We start from the raw sequence: 13,822 nt of genomic DNA, 5'->3' as shown, positions 1-13,822 counted from the left end.
TGCCAGATACTATGGGCCCAATGCTACAAAAGAATTTTGGATTACTGTCCAGGCAGTAGGATGTCTTTATCAATTTTAGAGTTTTAGAAGTTGCTTACAATGGACTTCCTGAAACTTAGGTAATATTATAACCTTCTAGGGTCTTCAAAGTGTTAAAGACAAATAGTTATAGTTAACTTAGTTATGATAAAAAATACCTGTTTTGTTATATTTAATTTTATAAATGCTAAAGTTAAAATCTTCCTTTTTATTAGACAGAAAAGGGGAGATGATGTAGGATGTCCTTCTGTATATATGCTGCTTTTATTATTTGATGAATAAGTCTGTTTGGGCCAATGGCTTGACAGAGTAAAGCCAAGTGGGAAATCAGAAGAGAGAGAGAAAGAGGGTAAGCGGAGTCAAGGAGACACTATGTAGCTGCCAAAGGAGAAAGATATCATTAGACCTTTTCCAGCAAGCCACAGCTTCATGGGTTAATAGAAATTGGTTAACATAAGATGTAAGAACTAACTAGGAATATGCCTAAGGTATTGATTAAACAGTTTTATAATTAATATAGTTTCTGTGTGATTATTTTGGTCTAAGTGGTCAGGAAATGAATGGACAGTTTCTGCTTACAGTGTTCAACTTATTAGAATACTTTATTCTGTAAGAGGCTATCTCTACGATATGGAGAATATCAGAAAAAAACTTATTTAGTATTTGTTTTCTTAGACATCTATGAGGTTTTTGAAACGAACTGAAAGAAGGAAAAATTGGTGATAGATTGAAAATTCATTCCTCTTACACACTTGAGAATGAGTACTGCAAAAATTTTCTATCAAAGACATTACAGTGTGTAACTACATTATCCAATAAATATAAAATCTGAAATGCTTCAAAGTGTGAGCTTTTGTATTAACATAACACAAAAATGAAATACCTTAAACTCTGAAATGCATAGCAAGAAATGTGTAGATTATCTAAATGACTTCAGAATATAGACTTCCTATGAAGCCCAATGCTCATTGTCTTAGAAAGAGACCATTGTTGTTATGCCTAACTGTGTCTTGAAATTGCCGAATCTGAAACCCAAACACCCTAGTACAAACTACTTTGAATAATGTAGTTTCACAGGATCATTATTTTTAACCTTACATTTGCTTGTATTTCTTTGTTTTGTCAGCTTGAGTTCAGTGCCATGACTTCCTTATAAATTCCTAACTATGCATTTTTGCTATAGCTGATTAGTCCTTTGAATTTCATAGTTTACTGTATGCTTGCTAAATCTTTTTGTTTGTTTGTTTGTTTTGTTTTGTTTTTCGAGACAGGGTTTCTCTAGCTTTGGAGCCTGTCCTGGAACTCCCTTTGTAGCCCAGGCTGGCCTCGAACTCCCAGAGATCTGCCTGCCTTTGCCTCCCGAGTCCTGGGATTAAAGGCGTGTGCCACCACCGCCCAGCTGCTTGGTAAATCTTAATCTGAGGAAGAAAGGAATGGCACAGGTGAGTTCTTACATCTTTTAAATTAAAAAACAATCAAAATGATCAAGACTGATCTATATGTTGACAATAACACTGAACAATGAGTCTGCAACTGATGAATATATTCTCAGAACCAGCCTTGATACAGTCTTTGCAATTAACTGCAGAAAGATATTCTGGTGTTTACCACAGATTGGTACTCCTGTTCTAACCAGTCTTATGTTATCTAATAAAACCACACAGACCCCCAAGAATATGGGATAGAAATCAGAAACACTAGTGAAATCATCTAGATATTGAAAGTGTAAACTATACCTCTATGCTTCTGTACCTCTTTTCATGCTATGCTATGTACCCACTTCTCCCAATGTTCAGTAACAACTCCATCTGAGACATACATGTCCTCACCCCATTGTGGGAAATAACACTGTGATTAATCTTAGGGATTCCATAGTAACTAATTCTCTTAGAAAAACAGGAACTTTTAAGGTGGCTTAAGGTTAAGGCATTTCTGTTGTGAAGGTAGATAAATAGGAATAGATACAATTCAAAATACTGAGGGAAACCTGCAATTTTTTCTGTTGACACAAGGTTTATTTAATCAACACCAAAGTTTCAATTTATACTCTATTTCTGCTCCTTTATCTACATTTGATGCTGCAGACCATGCATTGAAGGAGCTTCTGTAGAAACTGAATTGGACATAGTATTTGGATCTAGGCTCATTTAGTTCCTTAATAAGCCATGTAATCTGGAGTAATTTATCTTTGAGGTTTGAGTTATTCTGTACATAAATAAATGCATTAAAATTCATACAGCTTTTTCATTTTTAAAATGGTAATGATATCTATTCACTTGTTCCTGTACTCATTTATTACTGTTAAGGGTAATTACAAGTACTTTCTTGCTATTTCTAGTTATTATTTTTCTCACATAAACTAAGCATTTTTCTTTGCTACTTTAAGACCACTTTGAAGTAAGAGATGAAACTTTGAAGTGTTTTTGAGATGAAACCACATTATAACTATATAAAACTAAGTAAAAAAAAAAGAAAAGCAGAAATTATAGAACAAAATGTCATGAAATAATGCAAAAACAATCAATAAGCACATCACCTCAGGAATCGTCCCAGCTGACTACTTACATAGGTCACCTTTAACTTTAGAATTTCTCAGGTAAGCTGATTAAATAAAGTGATATCTTAAAGATTACTTTTCATATGGGATGATCTTAGCTTCATATGGGGTGATCAGTCCTGTAAAATCCTAACCCTGTCATCAGCAGGGCTACTGAAATATCAAATCCAGCATTTCTTCTTAGATTATATCCTCTTGCCACCCATTTTCTATTAGTCAGTTCTGCAGTCTCCCCAGCCTCTGCATCACAGCCACCTCTTCTTTTCCATCCTGTCTCTGCATAGTTTTTATGATTCTACCATACAAGTACATACCTAAAAATTCCCTCCACAATTGCCTCTTACCGATCAAACTTCCACAAGATGCCCAGACTCTGTGAAACATGTTTTCTCCATGCCTCAGAGCTAGATGTGGCTAGAGAGGATCACTACTCACGGAGTATGTCAATTATATTTATTAGCAAAAAATAATATTGTGGTAATATATGTACTTCTTATGAAGTAAACAAGACCCACTATTCAGTCTGCCAATCACAGATCATTACATTAGTTCAATTTCATTAGAAAAACAGACAGAATAATGCTCACACTTACCATCTTATAATCTAGCATACCACTGCCTATATTGTCTTTCTTTTGTTTCCTTCATCTAGCTTGCATAGTGCCTTACATCTAACTATGAATTCTCATCATCATTTTTAAATTCAGAACTGTGCATTGACTGTGCAATTTCTTCAGCACCCATCTCTCATATTCAATTGTTCTTCAACATGTCATCATTTCCTTAATTATAAAGACTTCCTTTAATGTCATCAGCACTGTAAAAATAATTTTTTATATCACTGAGTCTTCATCCTCTACTATTTCTCTGGCCCTTCCAATAGAAACTGTTCTTAGTGGTCATTCTCTCTATACTCATTATCACTCACTGAAAGCTCCCCCATTCTACAGACATCTCTTTCAGCCATAGCTGATCTCTGGTTTGACAATGAGGCACTAGTATTTGTCCTCACTGAAAAGACTTTACTATATTAGCATGTAATTAACTAGTACTATATTCTAATGACCACATTTCTTTATAACATATATTTCTATAAGTTCTCAATGTATATTTTTCTCTTTTATACTAGATAATAGTTCTTATGTATCTTTAACTTCTTCCTTTTGTTTTGCTCAATATGCCAGCTTTTTTTCTGTTACTTTTATGGAATACTGGCCAAAAAGGGCTTATGTCAGCATAAAGTCTATCAGGAGATGAAGCCAAGGCAGGAACTCACAGCAAGAACCAGGAGACAGATACTGAAGCAGAGAGGAGGGAGGGAGATTGATTACTGGCTTTTTTCCCCTCACTTGCTCATCTGTCTTTCCCTATGCAGTCCAGAACCACCCTCTCAGGGATTTTACTGCCCACATTGACCCACCCATATTAATAAGTAATTGAGAAAATGCTCTTATGCACATGATCACAAACCAATCTAGGGAGACATTTTCTGAATTCCCCTCTTTCCAGATTACTCAAATTTGTATTAGGTTGAAAAAATAAACAAAGAACATGACACTCAATATTTTATTCTTAGTATGTCCTAGGTTAGGTTTGGCTTTTTTGTATATATACAGTCTCTTTCTAGATGAGATGATTTAATCAACGAATTTAAACATTATTCCTACCTCAAATAGTTCTCAGTAATATTTATTGTACTACTTTCTGTGAGTTAAAGTGAAATAGTGCTACATTTTAATGACCACATACCATATGTATATTCCGTCCTATCAAACTCAAATGTTCAACACATATGAAACATCTCTTGGATACATGTGAGCCCCTCAGAAACAATATATGAAATTCAGAATTCTTGAATTTTACTTCCATATCAACAATTTTTGATGTTTTTGCTTATTTTTCCTTCAGGCTGTATACTGAGTATGAAGTGCTGCTACCTTGTCTGTGGACTAAAGCCACTGATGAATCATTCTCTCCCTGTTCCTTCCTCCTCCACATCACCAAGTCAACTAAGGAAACTGCTTCCTGTCCAACTTCACTGTTCCTTTCTATCAACCATTTGCTAATAGTTTATGCAGAAACAAAAATAATCTTTTAAATGGTGCAACTAAATTTACCAGGCCCCTTCCACCAAATCTTATTCACATACACACACACAAACACACACACACACACACATACACACAGAGAGAGACATGCCCACATGCACATCAACTCTGCAATGGTTTATGATTTCAATTAAATAAGAGCAAAGTAAACATTTCAATTGATAAACTTTCCAGCACACATAATCATATACATCTGAAAATTTCTCTCATGCCTCATTTTATCATCTGTCCTCCTTTTTCCTCTTAAATTCTTCATTCTTTTTTTCTAAAACAAACACTTCAGAATCTTTCTTTAATTCTCTATCTCTATACAGAATCTTCTCCTCTCCCCTGATCTACATGTCTGCTTTTGATTCCTATGTAAGAGAATATCTGTGGATAAATGGCCATATAACCACCGAATAGAAGCAAGAATGACCAACTGCCCTCCACTCTTCTTTTTAACGTCTAAAAGTATACTGTAATTTAGCATACAAGCTCTTTGTGGCATCAACTTTACCTTTGGCTCCCTATTTCTAGAGTATGAAAAGAGGTTAATGTTCATAACATAGACAGATAAAGGGATCACTTGCATAAAAAAAATGTACACAATTAAGAAATCAAGAGTGATGTGCCAATCAAGTACCAACAGAACTGGGAAAAATGGAAGCATTCCTTGAATCTGTTCCTTTATTTTAAATCACTTTGCTTTGTTTTGCTATTTCATTTTAATCCTAAGGGTTGAATTCAGGTCATACACACACACACACACTCACAAACACACACAACAGAAGACATCTTGTTATATTATTATTTCTGAGACATACATTCCTATGCAACACAAGCTGTGCTCAAATTCAGGTCATCCAGTGTCAAGCACTGCATTGATGACATTACAGGAATATGCCATTGTACTCAAGTCCGAAGGTCACTTATAACCTAAGGTGACTAGGCAGAGACACGAAAGCCTAAAATTGCTATGGACTGTTCTATGGAAAAGCAGCTTTCTTTGCAGCCTCAGAAAAGAGCTCAACAGGCAGAAAGTGATAGATCAGTTTTCTTGTCGCATAAGAACACATTTCCTTTATCCAGAAACACCACAGAACAAACCCAAGTTTTCCAAGGTGTTACGATATAATAGAGTTTTGGAATAGCAAGTGCCTTGATTTGTGTTTTTCAAGCCCTTTAGAATTTGAGGATATTATGTATGCTCTAAAAGAAAGGGAAACTGGGTTGAAAGGAATGCTGGTCCAGTCCTCGCTTTACGAACTTTAAGTTCCCAGTTGAGTTTAATTTTAATTTTTTCCAAATAGCAATGATTCTATTCTATGACGCTTCAAATGATGTTCAACAGCATTCTGAATCTAATCAGAAGCAATATGATACACAGTTTTAACGGAACTCTTATGAAATTGTTTTACAGGATTAGCCGTTGCATAATCCCATAGTGGATGTCTACAGGGTTCTTAATCCAAAACACTGCCAGCACTATTATCAGAGGAAGAAATGATGCATCCTTAGACCAAAACCAAAGCCCCAAACACCCTGGGGAATCGCACAGCAGATTCGTGATTAACAGCCAAAGAACCTGGGCCTGACGTCCACAGGTAAAAGAAACAAACATGGCCACTGAAGGTAGGCAAAATCAAAGACACAGCTGTTTCCTTCATCTTTCAAGCATTTGTGTTTTCCAGCCTCTGTCCTGGACCCTGCAACCACAACGATGTTGATGCCCAAGAAGAACCGCATTGCCATCTATGAGCTCCTTTTAAAGGAAGTAGTGATGGTTGCCAAGGATGTCCATATGCCCAAACCCCCAGCTGGCAGCCAGGAAGGTGCCCAACCTTCATGTCACAAAGGCCATGCAGTCTCTGAAGTCTCTCAAGGCTATGTGAAGGAGCATTTTCCTGGAGACACTTCTATTGGTACCTTACTAATGAGGGCAACCAGTATCTCCGCGATTATCTCCACCTACCTCCTGAGATCGTGCCTGCCACCCTGGGCCTTAGCCGTCCCGAAACGGGCATGTCTCGGCCAGAGGATGAGTGCCCAGCAAGATTCATAAGGGGGAGGAGGACAGACACGTACAGAAGGAGTGCTGTGCCCCCTGGTGCAGCACCAAGTTCCAGTTTAGAGGAGGCTTTGGTCGTGGACTTGGTCAGCCACCACAGTGAGCTTGAAGACTGTTATTTTGAATAAACTTTAAAAAAATGCATTTTCTTTGTCTTGTCCAGCTTACTGTATGGGCTTCCCCACTAAGTTTGTTGAGCCACATAGACCCACCTACTCAGATCTATGATTTCCTAATTTTCTGGAATGATGAGATTTGTCAAGTGTCATAGCATAGAATTGTTTAAAAAATACAATGAATATCCATATTACCCAGGGAACCAAAGGTTATCCATCTAGTTAAAAAATCTCAATGGGTAAATGATACTAGCTTCCATATTGAGAAATATTCTTCAATACTGCTTCAATAATCCCCACAGGGTGATTCCCTGATAGCTGCTTCTCTGAATGTTGGCACATGTAGATGTCAACACTACATTTATAACATACAAATTGTATGTGCTTACTCACATGACTGTTCTTTTCAGACTAGCAGAAACGGCAGTTCGTGGCCTGCTAAGGAAAGGAGGTGTAGATAACAAGAATGTGATGGTATTTCAGGTATAATGATGATATGAGAACATGGTAGGGATTATTGGAATATGTTGAAACAGTGAGAAAGTCTCTTCCTAAATATTGTGTGCAGTGAGTCCTTTCTATGGGCACACACACACACACACACAAAAAAAAAAAAAAAACCATGAATGGAAATAGCTAGTCACACAGTGAAGAATTCCAGCTGTGTTCATCAGAGTATGAGTTATTGTCCCGGTCATTTCAAAGTGTTATTCAATCCAAAGATGGGAATCCAAAGTCTTGAAGAGCTTATGAAGGGAGGATACATAAGATACCTGCTTTCCAGCAGTTACCAAATATTAATCCTCACCCTTAGTAAGCCTTTACCAAAACAATAACTTAGCATATAGATAGTTTCTAAGTGACCTGCCATTTATCTGAGAATAGGTTGAGAAAAAAAAAATAACACAGCCACTGAAATCTGCCTCAGACCTAAAACCTCCTCTATTAATTCTTTTCTTTGCCAAACACAGAAATGAAAGACGGATGAAAGAAAGGCAATGAGGACAGTGAGGTATGAGAAACAAAGAGTGATGCTTCTCTTTATCCAAGCCTTGGCCGCAGCCTCCCTCATTTCCTGGGCATTGTTACCCAAGAAGGCAGGTGGAGTGGTACAAGCAAATACAAGATTATCTCAGACAATAAGCAGCAGAGCATTGGAGTTAATCTGTGTGTGATAGATCAATAGCCTGATCCGTAAGATACAGAAGTGGCCAAATCAAATGACTTTCTGTTTGCTTTGCTATTTAGGCTTTGAAGCTCTATTTTTAAATTTTCACTTTGTCTCTCTTCTTAAAGATGTTCCTGCAAGAAAAAGACCACACATTCCAGCCTGGGATAAATACCCATAAAGACAAGTCAGAGGTAATTTGTATCCTGACTTTTTTAGACACAAAGGCACAGTTTGAGATAGACTAAGTTCTGCAGCACTTGTTAGTATCAAATAAGACCTGATCTTTTTCTATACTCTTTGGAGAAGTACTTGGTCTTATAAAAATTTTTATTTTAGCTTTTATACTAATCCATATTTAGGCTCCAGCCCTGAGAAGAAACACATTTATATCCTTCATTCAGCCTCTGACTAGCCTTAAAATTTATCTGGAATACAAAAATATAATTGAACAGCATCCAATCCCATACAAAAGGAATCCAAGTGAGAAAACAAAGTGCCATTCACTTTATGTGTCCCTGAGTCTCTAACTCTACATTTGGCATCCATCTTTACTGTCTTTGGACTGATAATAGCCCAGTCAAAGACATCTGATGGGTAACTGTTTGTTGACATTCCTGGAATTCAAATCGGGAAGATGAAACTGAGATGGAAGAAACCATGAGGTTTTGCATTTTTGTCCCGAGACAAACCCTTACATGTGAGATAACAACTGAGTCCTATCAAGAGGTGCCCATACCGGAAGACCAATAGCTGTACAGAAAGGCTCCCTTGCTTTGAAACTGAGGAGGGAGCAAGGGGGCGAGGAATTCTAGGGTTATATCTACGCTCCAAAATGCCTGCTGAGGAATTTTTTTTATCTGCTGAGTCAGCGAATTGGGAAGTTTGTTACAACCTCTGTGAGTCCAGCAGGATGGTAGTGAATGTCTTCAAGAACAGACTTAGCTGGCACTTATGCCATTCCAATTAATCTGTAGGTAAAAACACCTAGGTATTTTATCATAACATGAAGAACATAGAATTTAGTAGTATTCTCTCTCTCAAATATTAACCAGAACAATAGCTGTCCAATAATATTCTCAACAGAAACTAGATCCATCAGAAACTGTGAGAAATGTTATCTAGGCCTTGCTAATCACCTCCTGAACTCTGGGAAGGGAGCCAGTCACTTTAATGTCAACAAGAATGCTCTCAATATTTTAATACATGTGCTGCAGAGATGGCTTAGCAGTTAAAAGCACTGATTGTTCTTTCAGAGGACCCAAGTTCCAGTTCTAGCTCACAGCCATTGTTAACTCAACTCTTAAAGGAACTAACATCTTCTGGCCTCCATGGGTACCATGTGCACATGCATTATACACACTCATATTCAGGGAAAACTTTCATCCATGCAAAAATAATAAAATAAATTTTATAAAGTCTAAAACATTCATAAGTAGAAAGAAGAAAGGCTACCATGTGGCACTATTGAATCAAAACAATTATGCTTCTTTTCATTTTGAAATATCCTGTCGTTCCTGTCCATTTGGTTTAGTAGGCTTTGATGTTCCACATCAAATATTGCCTTTGGTCTTGCCCCTTTCAAGAGGTCAATCAAAGACAATGTTTTTATTCAGAGCTCAATATTTTAAACTCAATAAAAATTTACAGAAATTGTTTGTTGTATTGTCTAAATTACACTATCTCAACATAAGCTATTTCATTACCACAAGAAAAATTTATTTAGAGTGAATCAGGGTGACAGGAAGAAAATTAGACATTATAATAGTGAAATAGACATGTAGTATATCTCTAGCATTTAAATTTTAGGAAAGAAGTAAATAAAGAAGCAAAATATGTACATAAAATATTTTCTAAATTTATCAAATCTTAAGAAAAACAAATAAGATAAAAATATGAAGACTTGCTCACCTAAGGAAATACCTTTATGTCAATTCCAAGACATGTTTTATACCCAGCCCTTCTGTCCCAGACTACAGACATTTAATATATAAGATCTTTGATTTCAAACAATCAATTTTAGTTAACAATATAGGAATAATTCTGAGTTATTTCTATCCAAAACTGGAAACCAACAAATGAGTTAGATTCACATGTAAGCAAATCTTCTTAGAGCTTTTAGATCTCATTTTCTTTTTAACAACTATTTTATGAGTTCACTTATCTTACCTTTCCAGATTAAAAGTAAAATGTCTAAAATGCCAAATGTACCAGTAATTTTATTTCTTCATTAAACATTTATTCAGAGTATTAAAGATTAGCACTAGATAATTAAGTCACATCTTAATGGGGAGATACACTATAAAACTAGAAAATGTTTAAGATGAATACATTTTTAAATAGAGACTTGTTAAATGGACTAAAAAGAAGGTTAAATGATATGGGCAAGCATGGAATGTAGACAGGAAGGACCCTAAGTATAGCTTGCCACAGACTTGTAGGGTAGCCAGAAAGAGTTTCCTGGATGAAAAACAGGGTTTAGATTTATTACAGTGAATATGAACTACTAACAAAATTTTGTACATATGTCTGTAAAATTTTGTGCCTGTGTTTCTTAGTAAGTATACCCTTGAGTGTGAATGTATGTGGGGGCCAAAGGGCAACACTGGGTGTCTTGCCAGGTACTCTCCACATTATTTTTAGAGATCAGGTCTTCAATAAAATTGTAGAACACCAATTCAATTAGACTGGCTAGTCAGCAAGCTCCAGTGACCTTTGTTTTGGGGAGACATTTTTCGTCCCTAGTGCTATGATTAGAGGACACCATGCCATGAAATGAAAAGAGGGGATGCAGAAGTAGCACTGATGTAGAGAGAAAATTCCAGAAGCAAAGATAACAAAGGTGTCCTCTGAGGAGTGATAGCTATGAGGACCTACGTGATACATGAGACAGTTAATAGGGTGATGTGCAAAGATGATCCTAGGTGATTGGCACATATAGCAGCCTGCTGGGGCCACATTATAATCTGGATTGCCTTGGTATACACCATTTTTTTCTGGTGCCTTCATGAACCATGGTGTTTTATGAAACAAATAAGGAAGAAGGACTAAGCAAGGTTTTATACCCTACTTAAAATCTGCTTGAGGATTCCTTATAGACAGGGTGTTGCTTCACTTTCAGGTGGTAAGTTTTCCCTCATTTTGTTTTCTTATCTTCCTATGATTTTTACATATTCATTAGTAATATTGTCACAGTAATGAAGAAAGGATCTGCATTTGATTGACACAGACAGTAAGTGTTTGAAGGTCATCTCAAATAGAAAAACATCCTGAATAATCCTTAAGTATATCAAGGCATGCATTTCATAAGCAATTGTTAAGTATTTTATTTGTTGAAGGAAAAAATTTAATTAAAAATATTTGTGGTGTTTAATGTCACTCAGGACAATAGGGAGAAAAGAATTGCAACCTCTGATACACCTCCTATCCCTGTAGTCCTTTCAGAGGTCAGAATTATTGTAGGCAAAATTACACAGCCCTGAAAGGTCATTCTCATAGCCTCAGCTACCTGTTCTTACTATTTGCCTGCTCTTCCTTTTTTTCCTCTTTGATTTTTTTACTCTTAGTTGGCTATGTGATCCCAGTCTGCTAATGATACCAGGGGCCCGGTAGCTGATAAAGGCTTAAAGTCTTTGTTCTTGGGGGCATTTGCAATTCAAGAAAGTTCTGGGAATCTTAAACACATTCTAAGATTGAATGTACAAGATTTAATCTAAGGCACTGGTGATGGTGAAGAGATCTGAAAACAGGGTAAACTTTGGCAAGTTCCAAAGACAGAGTTGGAAAATCTCTTGTTTCTCAGACTGTTACAAACACTGTTCAGGGAAACTGACTTTAAACATGCTAGAGAACACCTTTCAATTGTCATACATAGAGTTTACATAAATGGAACCTTCCGTCTTCTGAGTTGTCTTTTAAGAAACTCTTATTGGGCTGGACAGAAAACTTTGTGGGTAAAGTGCTTGCCATACAAGTGTGATGAACTTAGTTTGAATTTCCAGAGCCAACTTAAAAGTAAGACACCACAACCCAAGTGCTTGAAATCCTACTGTGTTCTTCCCAAGAGATGAGAGAATGAGCCAGAAGAATCTCCAGATGTTCTAAGGTCAAATAGCCTCCTGAGGAAACAATGACTAGGAGATCTTTTTGTTTTGTTTTTTTGTTTAATAGATCCCATATTTTGACATAATAACACATCAATTTAAATACAATTACATAAAACGTGGTGGAAAAAGAGAAATTTACTTCATAAATAGAAAAACGCACAATAAAACTTGCCAAGGAAAACAAAAATAAGCCATTTTGAAAATAAATACAGTCCATGCCAAAACAATATAAAATGAAGCCAGGAGTCCTCAAACAGCAAAGGTTTCTTTGTTCATTATTGTCTCACTTTTCAAGAGGATCCTTATGTTGAGGAGTCAAATTCAAGGATTGCTGAGTTGTTCTTACTTGGCTCCTTTGGTATCTGTTTTCTCACCACTACTGTCCGTGGATTTGTCTTCTTCCTTATCTGTCTTTTTGTCCTCTGACTCCTTCTTGTCCTCCTCAGTCCTAGCTTTCTTTGCTCCCTTCTTGCAATCAGCAACATTTCTACAAACTCTTTTGCCTTCATCCTTGGAATCTGAGAATTCTCCATTTTATGCTATCTACTTGTCTGATGCACAATAGAAATCCTCTTTCTGGGTCTTCTCCATCCTCATCCCCAATTTCTTCATGAACAGCATCTTCTGGAACAGTGTGCATCCGAACACCAGGTGCATGTGGAAACATTGAAAGATTTTCAAATAAATGGTGTTTTATCTTTTCCATATATTCTGAGTGTTCTGGTTTGTCATGTTTGATGGACTAATATGCAGTTTGAAATCCGGTCCAAAATACTCAAAGTAATCATTATATGAGTTGTGAAGTTAAAGCAACAGCAAACTGATAAGGCTGTCAACTGGGCTGGAGGATTACAGCATGCCAAAAAGTCAGAAGCATAGGGATTCTGCTATGTTAATGATATTGTGCTTGCCATACTCGAATACTAAAATATCATCAGAGAGTCTTGTATATTGACATAGATATCCATCATGGTGACGGAGTTGAGGAAACTCTTTATACAACAGTTGGCGTGATGACGGTTTCATTCCATAAGTATGGGGAATACTTTCCTGGAACAGGAGACTTGAGGGATATTGGTGCTGGAAAAGTAAAATACTATGTTGTCAATTTTCCCATGAGAGATGGTATAGATGATGAGTCATATGGACAGATTTATAAGCCCATAATCTCAAAAGTGATGGAGATATACCAGCCTAGTGCTGTGGTGCTGTGGTGTGGTGCAGACTCTCTCTGGTGATAGGCTTGGCTGCTTCAATCTCACTGTCAAAGGTCATCCTAAATGTGTGGAAGTAGTAAAAACTTTTAACTTGCCATTGCTGATTCTTTGTGGAGGTGGCTACACAATCCGAAATGTTGCTCGACATTGGACCTAGGAGACAACAGTTGCCCTTGACTGTGAAATTCCTAATGACTAGGAGATCTTATCTCAAGCATGGTTGAAGTGGACAAATACCTGCAGTTCTCCTGTTACTTCTAACGATGTGCTTTGCCACATGTGTGCTTCCATCCTCTACACATAAAGGGAAAAAAGAAATTAGCATTATGTTTTCTAATCAAAGAAAAAAAACCCATCACATTTCCTTCCTGTCAGAAATTTAGACTCACTTTATTATGGGTGGCACCAGAATGTTTTCAACAGAGCCGGGGATATCTTTCACTTGACTTAGGGAGCATCTG

General features: G+C 36.8%; 2 pseudogenes; both read left to right on the top strand.

The window, feature by feature from the left end:
- The first annotated feature begins 6,406 nt into the window (after positions 1-6,406).
- LOC130886954 (40S ribosomal protein S10-like) lies at positions 6,407-6,857 on the top strand (annotated as a pseudogene).
- A 6,198-nt stretch (positions 6,858-13,055) lies between these two features.
- Positions 13,056-13,560, top strand: LOC130886528 (histone deacetylase 2-like; annotated as a pseudogene).
- Positions 13,561-13,822: the final 262 nt, after the last annotated feature.

This window comes from Chionomys nivalis, chromosome 14 (genome assembly GCF_950005125.1).
Source record: "Chionomys nivalis chromosome 14, mChiNiv1.1, whole genome shotgun sequence".
NCBI lineage: Eukaryota > Metazoa > Chordata > Mammalia > Rodentia > Cricetidae > Chionomys > Chionomys nivalis.
This window is presented reverse-complemented; position numbering and strand designations above follow the sequence as displayed.